The following is a 16,787-nucleotide window of genomic DNA, read 5'->3' as shown; positions in this document are numbered from 1 at the left end:
CCCAGCGACCCCAAGTGGGATGCCCTCTCTTGACGGTTGACTCACTGAGTATTTTAGTCACCTACTGAGTTGGCTATGAGTGTAGGAGACCTGTGATGTATTCTGTGAACTGTCCTGCTAGGGTTGTGTGCCCCAGCACAGGAACTGTTGTGTGACTCTTATCTTGATAACCCTCTGGAAGAGGCCATGAGGGTGAGGTCTGATCTCTTCTTTTCCTTTCTTTGTCTGTTTCGTTCATCATCCTCTCTGTTGTCACCAAGTCGAGGTTAAGTTCAGGCTGGACCTGACCAGAACCTGGACCTTCTGCAAAATCAAAAACTTGAGAACATTTTGCCAGGGATTTAACTCTCAATCCTGGCACTGGGAGCCCCAGCCTCCAGCCAGTTCCAGGCCTTTTCCTCTTACTTCCCTGCCTCACCTTGTGCTGGCTCAGGGACAAAGTGCCCCGGCTAAATGTGTCTTGACTAAATCTTATTACTATGTTGACACCTGCAATCGGGCTCTGCACCCTTTTCCAGCCCACTGTCAGTCGGACACTGGCTTTACTGCCATGGGGAACACCCCAAGCATCCCAGGAGACTCACCACTTGGGTGCCTTCTAACTAATTAGAAACACTTTCAATTGGATGGGTTATGCCCCGGAAACTCCAGCTGGGAGAAAACTTGAGGGATTTCTCTGTGCCTTTATGATGTAGTTGGACAGGTAGATCAACCTAGAATGTCATTCAAGTTACAATCCAGTTTCTGGGAAATCAAGAGCAACTGTCCTTAGAAAATCCTTGCAAGATTGGAAATGCAGCTCTAGAGGCAGTTCAGATTCCACCCAGTTCCTTTATCACAAAAAGGATTATCATCTCCCCTCTCCGGGAACTACTATCTAGCCCATCACTAATTCCTAAGACTGAAGAGGTAAAAAAGAGGAGGGGAAAGGAAAAAATGGCCATAAGTGTGCCCTTGCAAAAAGTCTAGCATCTCGAGGGTCTTCTCCATAAGTATTAGTAAAAAGGCTCAACACAAAGCTTGGATTCATAACTGGTGAGCTTTGTATTACTGTACCTGATTCACAGCAGTAATTTTTAAAATAATAGCTGTGCAGTCTCTGTGTATGTGTGTCTATATGTATGTTATATGTGTGATATTTTTACCTCCAGATGGTATGGCCAAAATTAAGAGCTCTGTTTAATTGGCTTAAAGTAAATGCTTACATAAATTCTAAATGTAGTAGAAATTAACTCAGCGTCTTTCAAAATTAATGTGCTGTGAATTAATCTTTGGTAAATGAAAGCTTGTTTAAGTTTGTTGGTTTGATTTAAAATAGTCTTGTTGTCAGAGTTGTAAGTATTTGCATATGATGCAGGCATGCAGCCTGGGTTTACTAGTCAAATAAGTTCATGTTGTCTGTTAGAAATTCATCAGCAAAATAATAGCTTTAAATGATGACCAGTTTTGTCTAATGTTTCATGAGATTTTTATAGGTAATCTGAACATAATTGTTGGAAACAAATTATTTAAATAGATAAAAGTTGGTACAATAACTGTTTTATGGTCTGTATACTTGGGAAAAAAAACAGCTTCCAAATTCTTTTTGATAACAATCTTGAGTTTTGCCAAGTTAAGTTAAATGATAAAAATTTGAGCATCTGGGTCATTTTTGGATTGGATAGCACACAAGCATTACTGCTAAACATATCTAAGTTATCTACTTTTGGCTTCTTATTGCAGAGGGGCTAAAAGTCTTTGGGTGTTTTACTGTAAAGCAGTGTTTTTCTAGAAATTATGAAGTGTTTAGAATGCTGATATAAAAGACAATTCATAATTGCTTACCTTTTTAGTGTTTACTAGGGTCTGTTAAGGGTTAAAAGTTCTAATTAACATATATAATTAAAGCTACGGGAAATTAATAAGGAAAACAGCTCTGTACTCAAGGAAAGTTAAAATGTATGTTTTCAGTAAAGAGAGTATAAAGAATGGAAGTTTTTTCGTTTGTTCAGTTAAGAAAGATAAATTTGTCCTAACGTACTAGAAGAGAAGAAAGCAAGTATGGGACAAATTCTGAAAGTAAAAGGTTTGTGAAGGAGAAATCCAGAAAGGAGTTTTATGCCTGGTCAAGTTGACTAAGATTAAAGTAAATCCAATTAAGTAAATGAGTTTTAATGTTAAAAATAAGCTGGTACAGAATTAAAATTTGGTTTTCTCTCAAAGGATAATTTTCTTGAACTTTTGGCCTGCTCTACCTCTACCTAAAAGACAGAAAATCTATGTTTTGTTAAAATAATTTCCTATATTCAGAAAGCAAGAGGTCTCTTCTAAAATTTTTTGACTGTGTTGTTTGTTCTTGACTGTTTCTGTTGTCTCTTTGAATGGATACCTGAGCATTGTTTCACAGTGAGCGTTGTTTCCTATTTGAACAAGTATTTTAACAACTTTTGATATTTTTGACAACCTTCTCCCTCAAAAATATTCAAATCCTAAATGAAGGCTTTCTTTTGACCTGGTAGACGGAAGAAAAATTTCTCAGAGGATTTTCAGAGGGCCCCTGAGACTTCTCAAAGAAATTTGCTCTCTCTTCCTATAAGGAGGAAAATACTAAACTAATTAGGCTTATTTGGTCTACTAAATTACATGGGAAGCATTGTCAAATAAGTGATGATAAACTTCCTTAGGTGGTATTATATGGGTAAATGTTATTAATATAGGTGTCTTAAAATTATATAACATTCCTAAAATTCTGATCTGTCCTGGTTATCAGTCATAATTCTAGTTATTATCTAGAAGTGTTGTATGTTACAGAAGTAGCCAAGTTTCTTTCTCAATTGCCATTTTTAGTTTTTTTGTCTATTTACAGATAGTTGCTGTTTTACTCTGATGCTTTTTGCTTTTGCAAATATGTTTCATCTTCAGAGCAATTCCTGGAAAGGATTCTGACACATGATTCTAAGCTACAGGTTTCTGATAAACTTTCAGATTGTAAAACTGAACTGGGTAAGAAATTATAGGATTCTAATGGAGAAACTGAGCTCATAGATCTGCTAACAGGAGATTAAGCTTAAGAATTGATTATACAGGACTGTGTGAACTGATGAGGATGATTATAATTTTTTATGACTTCTGTTTGAAATATCGTTGAGTTTTGATGTGTTGTTTTGTTTTCTCAGATTTAAGGAAATCTGTTTCTTATGCTAACTATGACTTACAGCAATTAGTGAAATTATACCTTTATGAGCAAAACTGAAACATTTATCTTTTTCTCTCTACCTGACCCCTCCAGAATTTGGAAACTCTTTGTGAGTATGGTTATTTCGTGGCAATATAGTTATTTGCATAAGTTCAATAAGAATCTGTTCTCCTTATAACAGGAAACATTAGTTATCTTACCAAAGCTTTGACTGGAATGTCACATTTGAGAGAAACATACAGGCTCAGATATGACAAGACAGCTTTTCAGGAACAAAGATTGGACTTTGTGGAAATAAAGCCACTTGGAAATATGGGCCTGGTACCTTGTTTACAGAGATTCTGGCAATCTTGCCTGGTAAGTAAGGAAGTTTGCTTATCTGACAGGTGCAAGGAACCTCAGAATATTTTGGGGGACCTCGAGAAGACAGGAGTCCATACAAACCTGTAGGTATTGCAGGCAAAATCTGATGACAAGTCCTTGGCTTGGCTTTTCTGCCCTCGAGAGGCCTTTACAGTTCAATCTGAGATTCCTCATAAAAAATTCCAGCAAAGCAGATTTAAAAGAGCCTGTATAATCAATTGTTATTCTGCTGTGCTTATGCAAATAATTGGACCAAGTTGTATTGAAACTACACTTTATTTGAAAACCAGTTAATCTTAATTTGGTTATCTTTTGTAAAAATGAGGGTGATTTTAGAGAGAAAAAATCATGTTTCAGTAGAAGCTATAATACGCATTCATGGATATTAGATTCTAACTCTTTTCTTCTACAAGGTTCATCTGTTACTAATCATATTGTCTTCTTGTGGCCATCCGTCTCTGATACCTGGGAGTTTCCTGGCCACAGTCAAAACTTTTCCTTCAACACTACTGCCCAAATACTAACTAGATTTACCTTGTCACAGGTGGATCATAAACAACAAGTTCCAAAGGTAAAGTCCCCAACTTATCGATACACAAAGGATGGACTCTATCAAATTGGGGATGAATATATTTGGCTCACTCCTACTAGTGGTCAACTCTGTCAAAAGGCCACTCTATGTTGGGAACAAACCAATCACACCTGTGACACATGGCCTAATAGTACCCAACCTATGGGGAAAATTCCCCGCTACATGTGTTCTCATATCATAGCCTTAAAAAAAATACTGATTGGTTTGGGACTGACTGGGATAGATGGCCCAGCACGCATTGGTTAGCCCCTAATGGCACTCAGTGGCTATGTGGCTCCAACTTATGGCCTTGGCTACTACCTGGATGGATTGGACGATGCACTCTAGGCTTTGTCTGGATGAAAGGTAGAACTACATTTACTATATCTCCTACTGCTAACCTACCCAACCTGCAACAGTGCTGGACCCACTCTCTCTTCCACTGTTTCACCTCCTGGACCACCTCTCGTCAAATGATTCTCTCATCTCCAGAGGATCTGTACACCTTGTCAGCCTTGGACTCCACGGGTGCAGCCTTCCAGTCCGCTGAACCTCCTACCTATACCTATGGCCCCATTTAGGGACAGCTCTACGACCTTGTACAGCCAGAAGTAGTTACAGAAGACTGACCATCGTCCATATCCCAAAAAGATTTCGGAGCCAAATGGGTTCAGGGGGGGCTTATGATGTGGATTAAGGCTGCCCCAGGTAGAGAAGCCCAAGTTGACCTGGCCTACATGCTAATCTATATGATTTTTATGGTGTGAATTAGGGCTGTCCCAGGGAGAGAAGCCCAGGGCATCCTCACCTACATGCTGATCTATATGACCAGATTCGTATCTAAAGTTATACGACCGCACAGTAACCAGACCCCATCTGCACTGAAATCATTTAATGACTTTTTACATCATCTTTTCTTTTTCCAGTAAAAATAAGTCACGTACCCATGCCTTATAAATTTAGCCCTAACCCTCAACTCAGGGCAGCAGCTCTTCACTGCCCATGGGTCCTGTCCCCATGCCTGCAGCTCTTCACTGCCCATGGGTCTTGCCCCCATGCTATTCCATACTATTCTCTAAATAAAAGAGCACTACAGCCAGACCTTCAGAGTCCAAGATATCTTTCTTTCAACTCTTCATCTCGCTGTCCCCACATCACTGTCACAGTTTAACTTTCCAGGGAGACTCTCCAGGCAGGGAGGAGAAGCTCTGCGAAGCCACCCCAACTCTGTCCCCTGAGTTTCTCCATCCCCAGGGGGACTCTTTAACCTCAAGAACTGTCACCAACCCCAGGAGCACAACGTTCTTCCTTTCACATTCTGTTACAAGTATAGTCAAAAGCTCCTCCTGCCTTTGCAGGGTAGAGACAGAATAAAACATTCAGAAGCCTTTCCAGGAGACTAAGGGAGAATGAAGCAAACAGAAACTGCAGAAGCAGGAAAACAGCAACATGCAATCTAGGCACACAGGCTCTGAAGCCAGACACTCCTGGATTTAAATCACGGCTCTGCCACTTATTGGCTGAATAACCTTGGGCAGGTTATTTAACCTTTCTGAAACATGGTTTCTTATTTATAAAATGGGTAAATTGATAGCTACCTGTGCTAGTTCAGGTCCTCCCAAAAGTAGACACCCAGACGGGATTAGACTGCCAAGAAATTGGAGTAATACCTGTGAAATAAAACGAGGTGTGAGCTGGAGAAAGCTGAGATCTGCTAGACAGTGACTCACATCTGACCCTGGAGAAGGAGAGAGGGAGAGAAGGAAGGTAGGATACGAAAGCATTAGACTGCCATGAAGCTTTGAGAAAGTCTGTGTGGGGCAGGCCCCGTGGCCAAGTGGTTAAGTTTGCACACTCAACTTCGCTGGCCCAGGGTTTCACCGGTTCAGATCCTGGGCACAGACCAAGCACTGCTCATCAAGCCATGCTGAGGTGGCATCCCACATAGCAGAACTAGAAGGACCTGCAACTAGAATATACAACTATGTCCTGGGGGGCTTTGGGGAGAAGAAGGAAAAAAGATTGGCAACACATGCTAGCTCAGGGCCAATCTTAAGAAGGAAAAAAGATTGGCAACACATGCTAGCTCAGGGCCAATCTTAAAAATAAAAGCCTCTGCAAAGCCTACAACATAGAATCCTCAAGCCAAAGCCCTCTGTCACAGGAGGCCTCTGTCTCACATGAATGGGCCTGCCATAATACCCCTGCTAAGTACAGTCACTGGCCTGAAACAGACCCTGGGAAACATGGCCTCAGGGCAAAGGTGGTAGTGTATCTAGAACACAGCAGCTGGTGGCAGCAGTCAATTAGGTTCCCCCAGTAGGAGATCTGAGATGCACATTCTCATGCTTGCATACATCTCAACAGGGGATTGGGGAGCAGCTCCTCCATGGTTCCCAGGGGCCTCTCTTCCTTAGGAAGGGCCAGGTTAGGGGAATGAACTACAGCCCTCATCACTGCTGTTGATCTGAGGCCTGCAACTGATACTCCTACTCTGCCTTCTCCATTCCAGACTCCCTTCACTGGCATCTATCACCTTGGCTGGACTTGGTGGCTTATCTTGTAGTGGGACCCGAGCCTTCATTGCTAAGGTTCTGGTAATCATACTGTTGGTGATCATACCCTTCTCCAGCTTAGAGTTGCTGCATTTGTCCATTCAAGGGAGCAAGGGAATACTAGGGATACCAACTGTATCACATAGATTCCACACATTCTCTCCCTGTCCCCATTGTGTAAAAGCAGCCTTCCCTTCTCTTGCTGATCACAGACAACTACCTCTGCCATTATGGTGACTCCTCTTCTCTCAGGTTGGTCCCTGGAACACAAGGAGTCCAAAATGCCCTGGTGGTAGCCATAGTTTACACTTTAGTGGGATCTTTGCTGTGTCCCCAAGAAGGAGAACACCTTTTAGGATCAGCACCTCCAATTGTGCAAAGCTCAGAGTTGCAGGGACAGGAAGTACAAAATCCCCCATCTGGTCACTGTAAGTAATGGTAAGTGAGGTTACTCCTGCTTGCACCCCTTGGTTCTCAGGCCCATGTATTCTTCCCATTGGGCACCGAGCACCATATAAAGTTCTCTCCACATATGCTGCATCTTGCAGGATGATGCCCCATCCTTTCAGAGTATTGCCACCAAGCTGGCACTTTAGTTGTGCTCTTAAAATGCTGTTCTCACATTTTCTGAGGCCAGCTGCCTCTGGTTGGTACAGTGTATGATATGACCAGTGGACCTATAATCACAGGCCCACTTCACACAACCATGAAGTGGGTCCCATGTTTGGATGCTAAGCTGTGTGAGAATCCCCGCCTGTGGATCAGGCATTCCATAAGCCCCTAAATATTGATGCTGGTTGAGGCACTACAGGTAGGAAATGCAAACCCATATCAAAAATGTCATTTACCACTGATGAACGTAGATGCAAAAATCCTCAACAAAATTCTGGCAAACCGAATACAGCAATACATCAAAAAGATTATACACCATGATCAAGTGGGATTTATACCAAGGACACAGGGATGGTTCAACATCTGCAAGTCAATCAATGTGATACACTACATTAACAAAATGAGAAACAAAAACCACATGATCATCTCAATAGATGGAGAGAAAGCATTCAACAAGTTCCAACATCCATTTATGATAAAAACCCTCAACAAAATGGGTATAGAAGGAACGTACCTCAACATAATAAAGGCCATATATGACAAACCCACAGCCAACGTCATACTCAATGGACAAAAACTGAAAGCCATCCCTCTGAGAACAGGAACAAGACAAGGGTGCCCACTTTCACCACTCTCATTCAACATAGTACTGGAGGTGTTGGCTAGAGCAATTTGGCAGGAAAAAGAAATAAAAGGAATCCAAATAGGCAATGAAGAAGTAGAACTCTTGCTGTTTGCAGACGACATGATCTTATATATAGAAAACCCCAAAGAGTCCATAGGAAAACTATTAGAAATAATCAACAGCTACAGCAAAGTTGCAGGGTATAAAACCAACATACATAAATCAGTAGCATTTCTATACGCTAACAATGAACTAACAGAAAAAGAACTCAAGAACTCAATCCCATTCACAGTCACAACAAAAAGAATAAAATACCTTGGGATAAATTTAACCAAGGAAGTGAAAGATCTATACAACGAAAACTACAAGACTTTCTTGAAAGAAATGGATGACGACATAAAGAGATGGAAAGACATTCCATGTACTTGGATTGGAAGAATAAACATAGTTAAAATGTCCATCCTACCTAAAGCAATCTACAGATTCAACACTATCCCAATCAGAATCCCAATGACATTCTCTACAGAAATTGAACAAAGAATTCTAAAATTCATATGGGGCAATAAAAGACGCTGAATTGCTAAAGCAATCCTGAGAAAGAAGAACAAAGCTGGAGACATCACAGTCCCTGATTTCAAAACATACTACAAAACTACAGTAATAAAAACAGCGTGATACTGGTAAAAAAACAAGTGCACAGATCAATGGAACAGAATTGAAAGCCCAGAAATAAAACCACACATCTATGGACAGCTAATCTTCGACAAAGGAGCTGAGGGCATACAATGGAGAAAAGAAAGTCTCTTCAAAAAATGGTGCTGGGAAAACTGGAAAGCCACATGTAAAAGAATGAAAATTGACCACTCTTTTTCACCATTCACCAAAATAAACTCAAAATGGATCAAAGACCTAAAGATTAGACCTGAAACAATAAGTCTTCTAGAAGAGAATATAGGCAGTACACTCTTTGACATCAGTTTCAAAAGAATCTTTTCAGACACCATAACTCCTCAGATGAGAGAAACAATAGAAAGAATAAACAAATGGGACTTTATCAGACTAAAGAGCTTCTTCAAGGCAAGGGAAAACAGGATTGAAACAAAAAACAACCCACTAATTGGGAAAAAATATTTACAAGTTACTTATCCGACAAAGGGTTAATCTCCATAATATATAAAGAGCTCATACAGCTCAACAACAAAAGATCAAACAACCCGATCAAAAAATGGGTAAAAAAATGGGCAAAAAATACACTGTTGGTGGGAATGCAAACTGGGGCAGCCACTATGGAAAACAGTATGGAGATTTCTCAAAAAGTTAAAAATAGAAATACCTTATGATCCAGTTATCCCACTACTGGGTATCTATCCTAAGAACCTGAAATCACCAATTCCAAGAGTTCCACGCACCCCTATGTTCATCGCAGCATTATTTACAATAGCCAAGACAGGAACTAACCTAAATGCCCAGCAACTGATGATTGGATAAAGAAGATATGGTATATATACACAATGGAATACTACTCAGCCATAAAAAAGGACAAAATCATTCACAACAACACGGATGGACCTTGAGGGTATTATCTTAAGTGAAATAAGCCAGACAGAGAAAGACGAACTCTGTATGACTCCACTCATAGGTGGAAGTTAACATATAGACAAGGAGAACTGATCGGTGGTTAATGGGGGAAAGGGGTGTGGGGGGAGGTTACAAAGGGTGAAATGGTGTACCCACAACATGACTAACAATAATGTACAACTGAAATTTTACAAGGTTGTAAATTATCATAATCTTAATATTAAAAAAAAATGTCATTTACCTCTGTGGTGATGAACCAATGGCCATTCCATTATGGGAGAGGCCCAGTGTAGTGGACCTGCCACCAAGTAGCTGGTTGGTCTCCTCAAGGAGACCCATCAAAGGCTCATAATTGGTCTCTATTGCTGACAGGCTGAACATTGATAGGCAGCAGCAGCCAGAATTACAAAGGCCTGCATTGTGATTCCCCCAGTGGAACTTAACTTAAGCTCCACACTGCATCTTTTCCTACCTTTGACACTTCCAACACCATAGGTTCCTCCAGATCCTATTGGCAGAGCTTCTTTCTTTTCCAGCTGTCACTCAAAGCTGGCAGCCTCCCATGTCACCTGGTATACGAGCCACAGCAATGATCCTAGGTGTGGAATATATGGCTTCCAGAACAAAGAGGACTACTGGCACTGTGCTTCCATATTTGTGATGGGGGATACAGATGCTGCAATTTGTTTTTTACTTTGGATAACTATCCCAATATACGTCTGACCACTGTACTCCTGAAAACTTCACTAAAATGGCAGGTTCATGAATCTTTATAGGGTTTATTTCCCACCCTCTGGAGCACACTAGCATGCCATCAATGAAAGGGATCAGTGTGATGGTTCTGTGGGATGCCCAGGCAGTCCAGATCTCATCCAAGTATATTCTGACAGTAGGCAGGAAAGTTGGCACAGCCCTGAGGCCAAACTAAATGAATATTGTTGGCATCCTATGTGAATACAAACTGTTCCTGATCCTCTTTACTGACTGGAATTGAAAAGAATGCTTTGCCAGATCAATGGCCATATACCATTGTCGACGAAAATAATCCATATCCAATCTATAAATGAAAATTTGGGTGAGTTTATTCTGAGCTTAAATCTGAGGATTATAACCCGGGAGAGTCTTTCCACAAAGGAACAGAGCACTCCAACGATGTGGGGGTATAAGGGTGGTTATATACCCTCAAAGAGGATGTTTCACATAGGATTGAAATGTCCCTCCCACAATAGTCGCAAGACTGCTCTGTCGGCACAGCGATTGATGGAAATAGCAGGTAGGTCTTCTGTCTCTGTGAACACAGCAGGGTGGCAGTCTGTTGTCTCCAGCTGGGTGGTCACAGGTGAGCTGGGAGGTGAGTGCAGCAATCAGTTCCTAGCCTAAAGAAAAATGCTAATGTCGGGGGGAAGTTGCATCTTTATCTCAAGGGCCTTTGTTCTGGCCAAAGGAAATGTCTAAGTAGATATGCAATGCGTGCTCAATAGCCACAGTCAGGCCCTTTTGAAAAAAAAAATCAGGCCGAATTAGGTTTATACCAAATGGCTTCCTCATATACTCCAATATATCCTATTGCTTGCCATTTTTATTTGTCATTTCCCCCTTTTGATCTCTAATCTTTCGATAGAAAGCATTTATGATCAAATATTGTCCCTCGGTGCCAGGGTGGTTGCTGCCTGCCCTGGGTCCATCATGTCCCTCGGTGCTAGGCTTTTATCTTATTTATTTGCCTAGTCATCCACGTTGGGGGGAAATAGTGGACAAGCATGGAAGTATATTTATTAACAGAGGAAACATTTCATATGTTATGTAATAAATTTAGATTGTTGCACAAACATTGTATATGTGCTTTTCTATGACACCTTGCATTTACATTGTATATGATTATAGAACAAGTACAGTAACGATAATAACAGCATTTTTGAAAGGATTAGTCTGAAATGCATTCTTAGTCATAGTCTCTAGCAGAAAAGGAAATTTGTCCAGGGTTATAAGACAGATCAACCATCTCAACCCGTCGAGCAATCATTACTCTAGTTTGTATGCTACTCTTCCAACACTGAGTAAAGAAAACAACAATTAGTTTGAATATTATGACTAGTACAAGAATTCCAAGAAGTAGTAGAAATAGGAATTCCAATCTGGATTGGAAAAGGAAACTGATACCGGAAGGAAGCTAACCAAACAACTCAAGACTGGGTGTCGGATCGCATAAGGCATCCACTTGCTTCTTCATGTTTTAGCAGAGATGACACATTGGAAGATTCATCAGGTATAAAAACACAGCATTCAGTCTGAATGATTGCACACATGCCACCTTGGGATGCTGTAAGAATATCTAAGGCCATTCTATTTTGAAGGACAGCCTTTCGCATTAAAGTCATTTCAGTATTTAATAAGGCTATTCCTGCTTGACTATTATTAAGGGCTTGTTGAGTAAATTTAGTCAGAGCTTCTATATGTAATATGACATCTTCTAGCCCCAAGAAGGAGCAAATATGGCTGCAAATATAGCCATACCAGTGGAGCACTGAACAAGCCCATCCAGCCTTAAAGAGAGGGAGATTGGCGACAGGTTTTAACTCAGCCTGACTCCTTCCCTGCTTTTAAAGGAAACTCAGGGTGAAGTGTTTTAGCCATCCAGGCAGTTGCCAAGGCCAAAGATTTGTTCCACATAACCAGTGAGTTCCATTAGGAGTCACTCGATAAATTCCTGGCCTTCAAGACCAGTCTATTCCAAATTAATCACTTTAAGTATGATAGCATTCCAAACAATTATAAAATAGGTATAAAGTTTAAGCATAACAAAGGTTTAAATGAGGAGATAGAAGGTTGGGAATACAGGCCTGGTCCGGAGTCTTGGGACAGCTGTCTACAACAGATGTCGTCTTCTTCTCCTCCTGGTATTGCCCTTTTCAACAGGGCTGCAAAGAGTCTTATTTGATGTCTCTTTCAATAAATAAATTCTTCAGGTTACAGTCCATGATCCTTAAGTTCTGGGACTTCTCTGTGAAAGAATCAGCTACAAATTTTCATTTCTTTTAAGCACCACAATAAGACCATGATAACAATGTAACACATCCCTTAAGCAAACCTGGTTTATATATTTCTTCATTTAATTGCATAGGCTGTTGTATTATTTAAAAAGGAGACAGCCGATGTTTACAAAAAGTACAGCTCTAAGATTAAGGAGCACTAGCACAAGAGCTTTGGGCCGTGAGAGAGTAAATGCTTCTGAAAGCTTGCCAATTAAGTTCTAGTTCTAGTTGTGCCATTCGTTTTACCAGTCCTGAGGATCGAGGATGGTTAGCACAGTGGAAATGCTGCAATATTGGCCAAACTTTACAGATTTGAGTTCCCCAGTCACTGCGTAACTCACGAGGAATTCCTCAAACAGGAATTATTCTAATAGTAATTTACCTACTGTTAAAGCTGTTGCTCTTCTGCAAGGAAAGGCCTCAAAACAATGTGAGAACTTACAGATCATTACAAGATATGTTTATCCTTGAGATGGTGGCATTTGGACAAAGTCCAATTGTCATACCTCAAAGGGTCCCTTAGGAAGGGAAAGTGCCCTTGTGACCCATGGAGTGGGTTTCTTATTGGGCCCGAACCACATCTGCGAGGGGGTGTCAAAAATTCCCCCTTTTGACTGCCACATCTGTTTCTCTTGTTCTGTGGCAATTTCTTGAGCCTGTAGAAGGAAATCTTTTACTGGGTTAGCAGAGTTAACGGAAAGTAGCAGGCATTCTTGAGGCTAGACAGTGTAACATCCTCACCTACACTTAAGTAAGACTCATTTGTAAACCAAATTAAACAATAGGATGCAGTCGTGGTCTTCTCTCCCTTGTGACGTTGGAAGCAAGGTAACAAGGTTAATGGTTGGAGCAAATTATAAATTAGTTCCTGCGTCCAGGGGGCAGGCAGTCAAGAAAACTTGTAGATGTCAGAGTCAAAGCATCTTTTTGCAGCTTGAAAGGTCTCTGATGATGTCATCGGGCATTCAGGTATCTTTCTGAGTGGCTTACAGCTTACACAGCAACAGACAGGAATCTCTCTTAAGTTTCTATCAAGTTGTTCAGCTTCAGTTTGCAAGGTTTCAGGAAAAAGAGCATGATCAATTCTCAATGATTCCAAATGAAAATGAGGGAAAAATTGAAAACATTAGTTTGGAGGTTTGTAACCAGATATTTCAGTAGAAGAATTCAGGATGCAGTTCACTTCACAGGTAGAAAAAGCCTCAAAGACAATTAACAGAACTAGGATCTAATATCCACAAATGCGTATTATAATTTTTCACTGAAACAATTCTTCTCTCTAAAATCACCCTCATTTTTACCAAAGATAGTCAAGTTAAGACTAATTGGTTTGCCAAAATAAGTTTAGTTTCAAGAAACTTGGCCTGATTATTTACATAAGTGCAGCAAGAATAGCAATTGATCATATAGGCTCTTAAATCTGCTTTGCTGGAATTTTTATGAGGAATCTCAGATTGAACTTTAAAGACTTCTTGAGGCCAGAAAAGCCAAGCCAAGGATTTGTGCCATGAGGCCTTGCCTGCAATACCTTAGATTTGGGTGACTTTCTCTCCTTTCTTGAGATTCCCCAGAATATTTCGAGATTCATTGCACCTGCCAGATAAGCAAGCTTCCTTACTTACCAGGTAAGATTGCTGGAATCTCTCTCTGTAAAGCAAGGTCCCAGGCCCATATTTCCAAGTGGCTTTATTTCCAGAAAGTCAACCTTATTCCTCAAAGGCAGTATTGTCATATCTGAGTCTGTATCTTTCTCTCAAACATGACATTTTTTAATTCAGTTACAGTCTCTGCCAATTTACGGTTAGTCTCTTGTAAAGAATTCACTTTATCATTATTACGTTTTGAAGCCTCTAAATGCCAATCATAATAAGCTTCCCATTCTTTTGCTTTAGTTTTAGAGCCGGCTCTTTCTAGTTGTGCGCGCTTTGAGATATCAAATGTTCCCTGCTTTGGCCACTTAAGTCATTCTTAGTTAATCCTTCCCATTTTGTTAGATACTTGCAAGCATTGTTTCCATACAGCAAACCAGCTGGAGTTCCATTGGGAGGTCGTCCATCCGGGAGCTGGCCAGCTTTAAAAAGCACGGTTTTCCCATTTTCTTTTTGCTTGTCTGTTTTTTTGTTTTTTTTTTAATAAAGTCTGAACAACTTCTAAGGACAGTGTAGTGGGTCAGAAGTGTGCTGCTTGTGAGTGTTACTCCCCATAGAAAGGTCGTAAACACTCTCTTACGTGCCTCGGTTTTTCCCTCCGGCCGCCTAATACTGCTGTGGGAGCTCGGAGCGCGGGTGACCAGCCCTTATGTGCGCGTCCCCGGACGAGCCTGTAATTAATTACCGTGAATGAGAGTGGAGTTCCCTATGGGACCGCTGCACGTCACGAGGATTGATCCTCTGACACTCCCGCTGAGGTCCTTAGTCACCTAAGGGCGCCTTTTGGTAAAGGCCGGGAGGAGCAAGTGTCCCTTTTCTTCGGAGCTGAAGACATTCAGTCTCTCATTTCTCTATCAAGCAGTTTGTTCAGACTCTATAAACATAATTCTTTCCAATTCAAAGCCAAATTAAAAGGACAACCAACCCAGCTCACTCCAAGCTCCTCTAAGCCCCTGAGGCTTAGGAATTCTCTCTAGGTTTTTTCTCCACCTAGGAACTGTACCGGTACCCCTCAAAACCTCTAGTCTTAAGACCTTACCCAGCTCATATAAACTCTTGGACCATCGACTTAAAATAAGGAGGTCCGGGTTTCAGGAGAACTCACCAAGGTCACCTGAAGAATGCAGTGATCCGGGGGGCTCAATGGGCCCTTATTGGTACTGAATGCAGGTTCAGTGTAGATTCCAGGTGGCCTCCGGTGCGTGTCTCTGAAATCCTGCCGACTATGCCAAGAACTGTCGACGAAAATAATCCATATCCAATCTATAAATGAAAATTTGGGTGAGTTTATTCTGAGCTTAAATCTGAGGATTATAACCCGGGAGAGTCTTTCCACAAAGGAACAGAGCACTCCAAAGATGTGGGGGTATAAGGGTGGTTATATACCCTCAAAGAGGATGTTTCACATAGGATTGAAATGTCCCTCCCACAATAGTCGCAAGACTGCTCTGTCGGCACAGCGATTGATGGAAATAGCAGGTAGGTCTTCTGTCTCTGTGAACACAGCAGGGTGGCAGACTGTTGTCTCCAGCTGGGTGGTCACAGGTGAGCTGGGAGGTGAGTGCAGCAATCAGTTCCTAGCCTAAAGAAAAATGCTAATGTCGGGGGGAAGTTGCATCTTTATCTCAAGGGCCTTTGTTCTGGCCAAAGGAAATGTCTAAGTAGATATGCAATGCGTGCTCAATAGCCACAGTCAGGCCCTTTTGAAAAAAAAAATCAGGCCGAATTAGGTTTATACCAAATGGCTTCCTCATATACTCCAATATATCCTATTGCTTGCCATTTTTATTTGTCACCATGTACCTGAAGGTTTATCAATCTGTTCTAGCAATTAGACCACCTCTGGCACAGTAGCTATGATGAAGGCTACCGCTTGTTTAAGCCAGCAGTAGTTCTCAGTCATTCTCCAGGGACAGATATTGTTTCTGATTTACTGTCTTGGCTGGGAGAGGAAAGAAGTTTAAGGAACAGTTTCAGAGGTTTCTCCTTGGCCTTCTTCTATCTTTTCCCCTACAAACTAAGAATCTAATGTGAGGGTTACTCTAACATCCAATTATATCAATGCAATCAGGAACAGGGGAAATGACTACTGGTGTATCCACGAACCCTGCAGGCCCACTCTGAGCCAGACTTTAGTGAGGATTTCATTTATTTCCTGGTCCCTGTAGGCTCCCACTCTATTATAACTATGATGATGCTTTGGGTCTGTCTCCAGGTATCAATGTCAACTCAGGCTATGTGTCTAATAGTCCTCAAAATGTCTGGGTATTTTCCCTTCCCCAGTGTACAATCACCCAAGTAAACTGCCACAGATCCCTCTGGGAAAAGAACTGGGGGAATCATCACAGTATACACTTGCCATGGTGTTGCTATCTATTTTTCTTCTAGAGACACCATACTCTATTTATTACCATTTCCACAACTCCATGCAGCTGAAATCCCTTGGCTGTCCCCTCATACCTTGAAGGTCATTACAATTATTGTGGCCTCTATTACACTGAAGCTCATCGAACTGTCGACGAAAATAATCCATAACCAATCTATAAATGAAAATTTGGGATGAGTTTATTCTGAGCTGAAATCTGAGGACGATGGCCTGGGGCCTTTCTTCCCAAAGGAAGAAAGGG

The 16,787-nt window shown here is 41.2% G+C and overlaps 1 long non-coding RNA gene across 1 annotated transcript in view; it reads right to left on the bottom strand.

The window, feature by feature from the left end:
• Window positions 1-10,552: 10,552 nt before the first annotated feature.
• The window catches only part of LOC139046383 (uncharacterized), a 34,103-nt gene continuing 27,868 nt past the window's right edge, over window positions 10,553-16,787 (bottom strand). Inside the window, exon 3 of the long non-coding RNA XR_011506368.1 lies at window positions 10,553-15,423. This is a non-coding gene — a long non-coding RNA (uncharacterized lncRNA). The remainder of the gene's footprint in view (window positions 15,424-16,787) is intronic.

This window comes from Equus asinus, chromosome 10 (assembly GCF_041296235.1).
Source record: "Equus asinus isolate D_3611 breed Donkey chromosome 10, EquAss-T2T_v2, whole genome shotgun sequence".
Lineage (NCBI taxonomy): Eukaryota > Metazoa > Chordata > Mammalia > Perissodactyla > Equidae > Equus > Equus asinus.
Note: the sequence above shows the minus strand (reverse complement) of the source record. Positions and strands in the feature narration are given on the sequence as shown.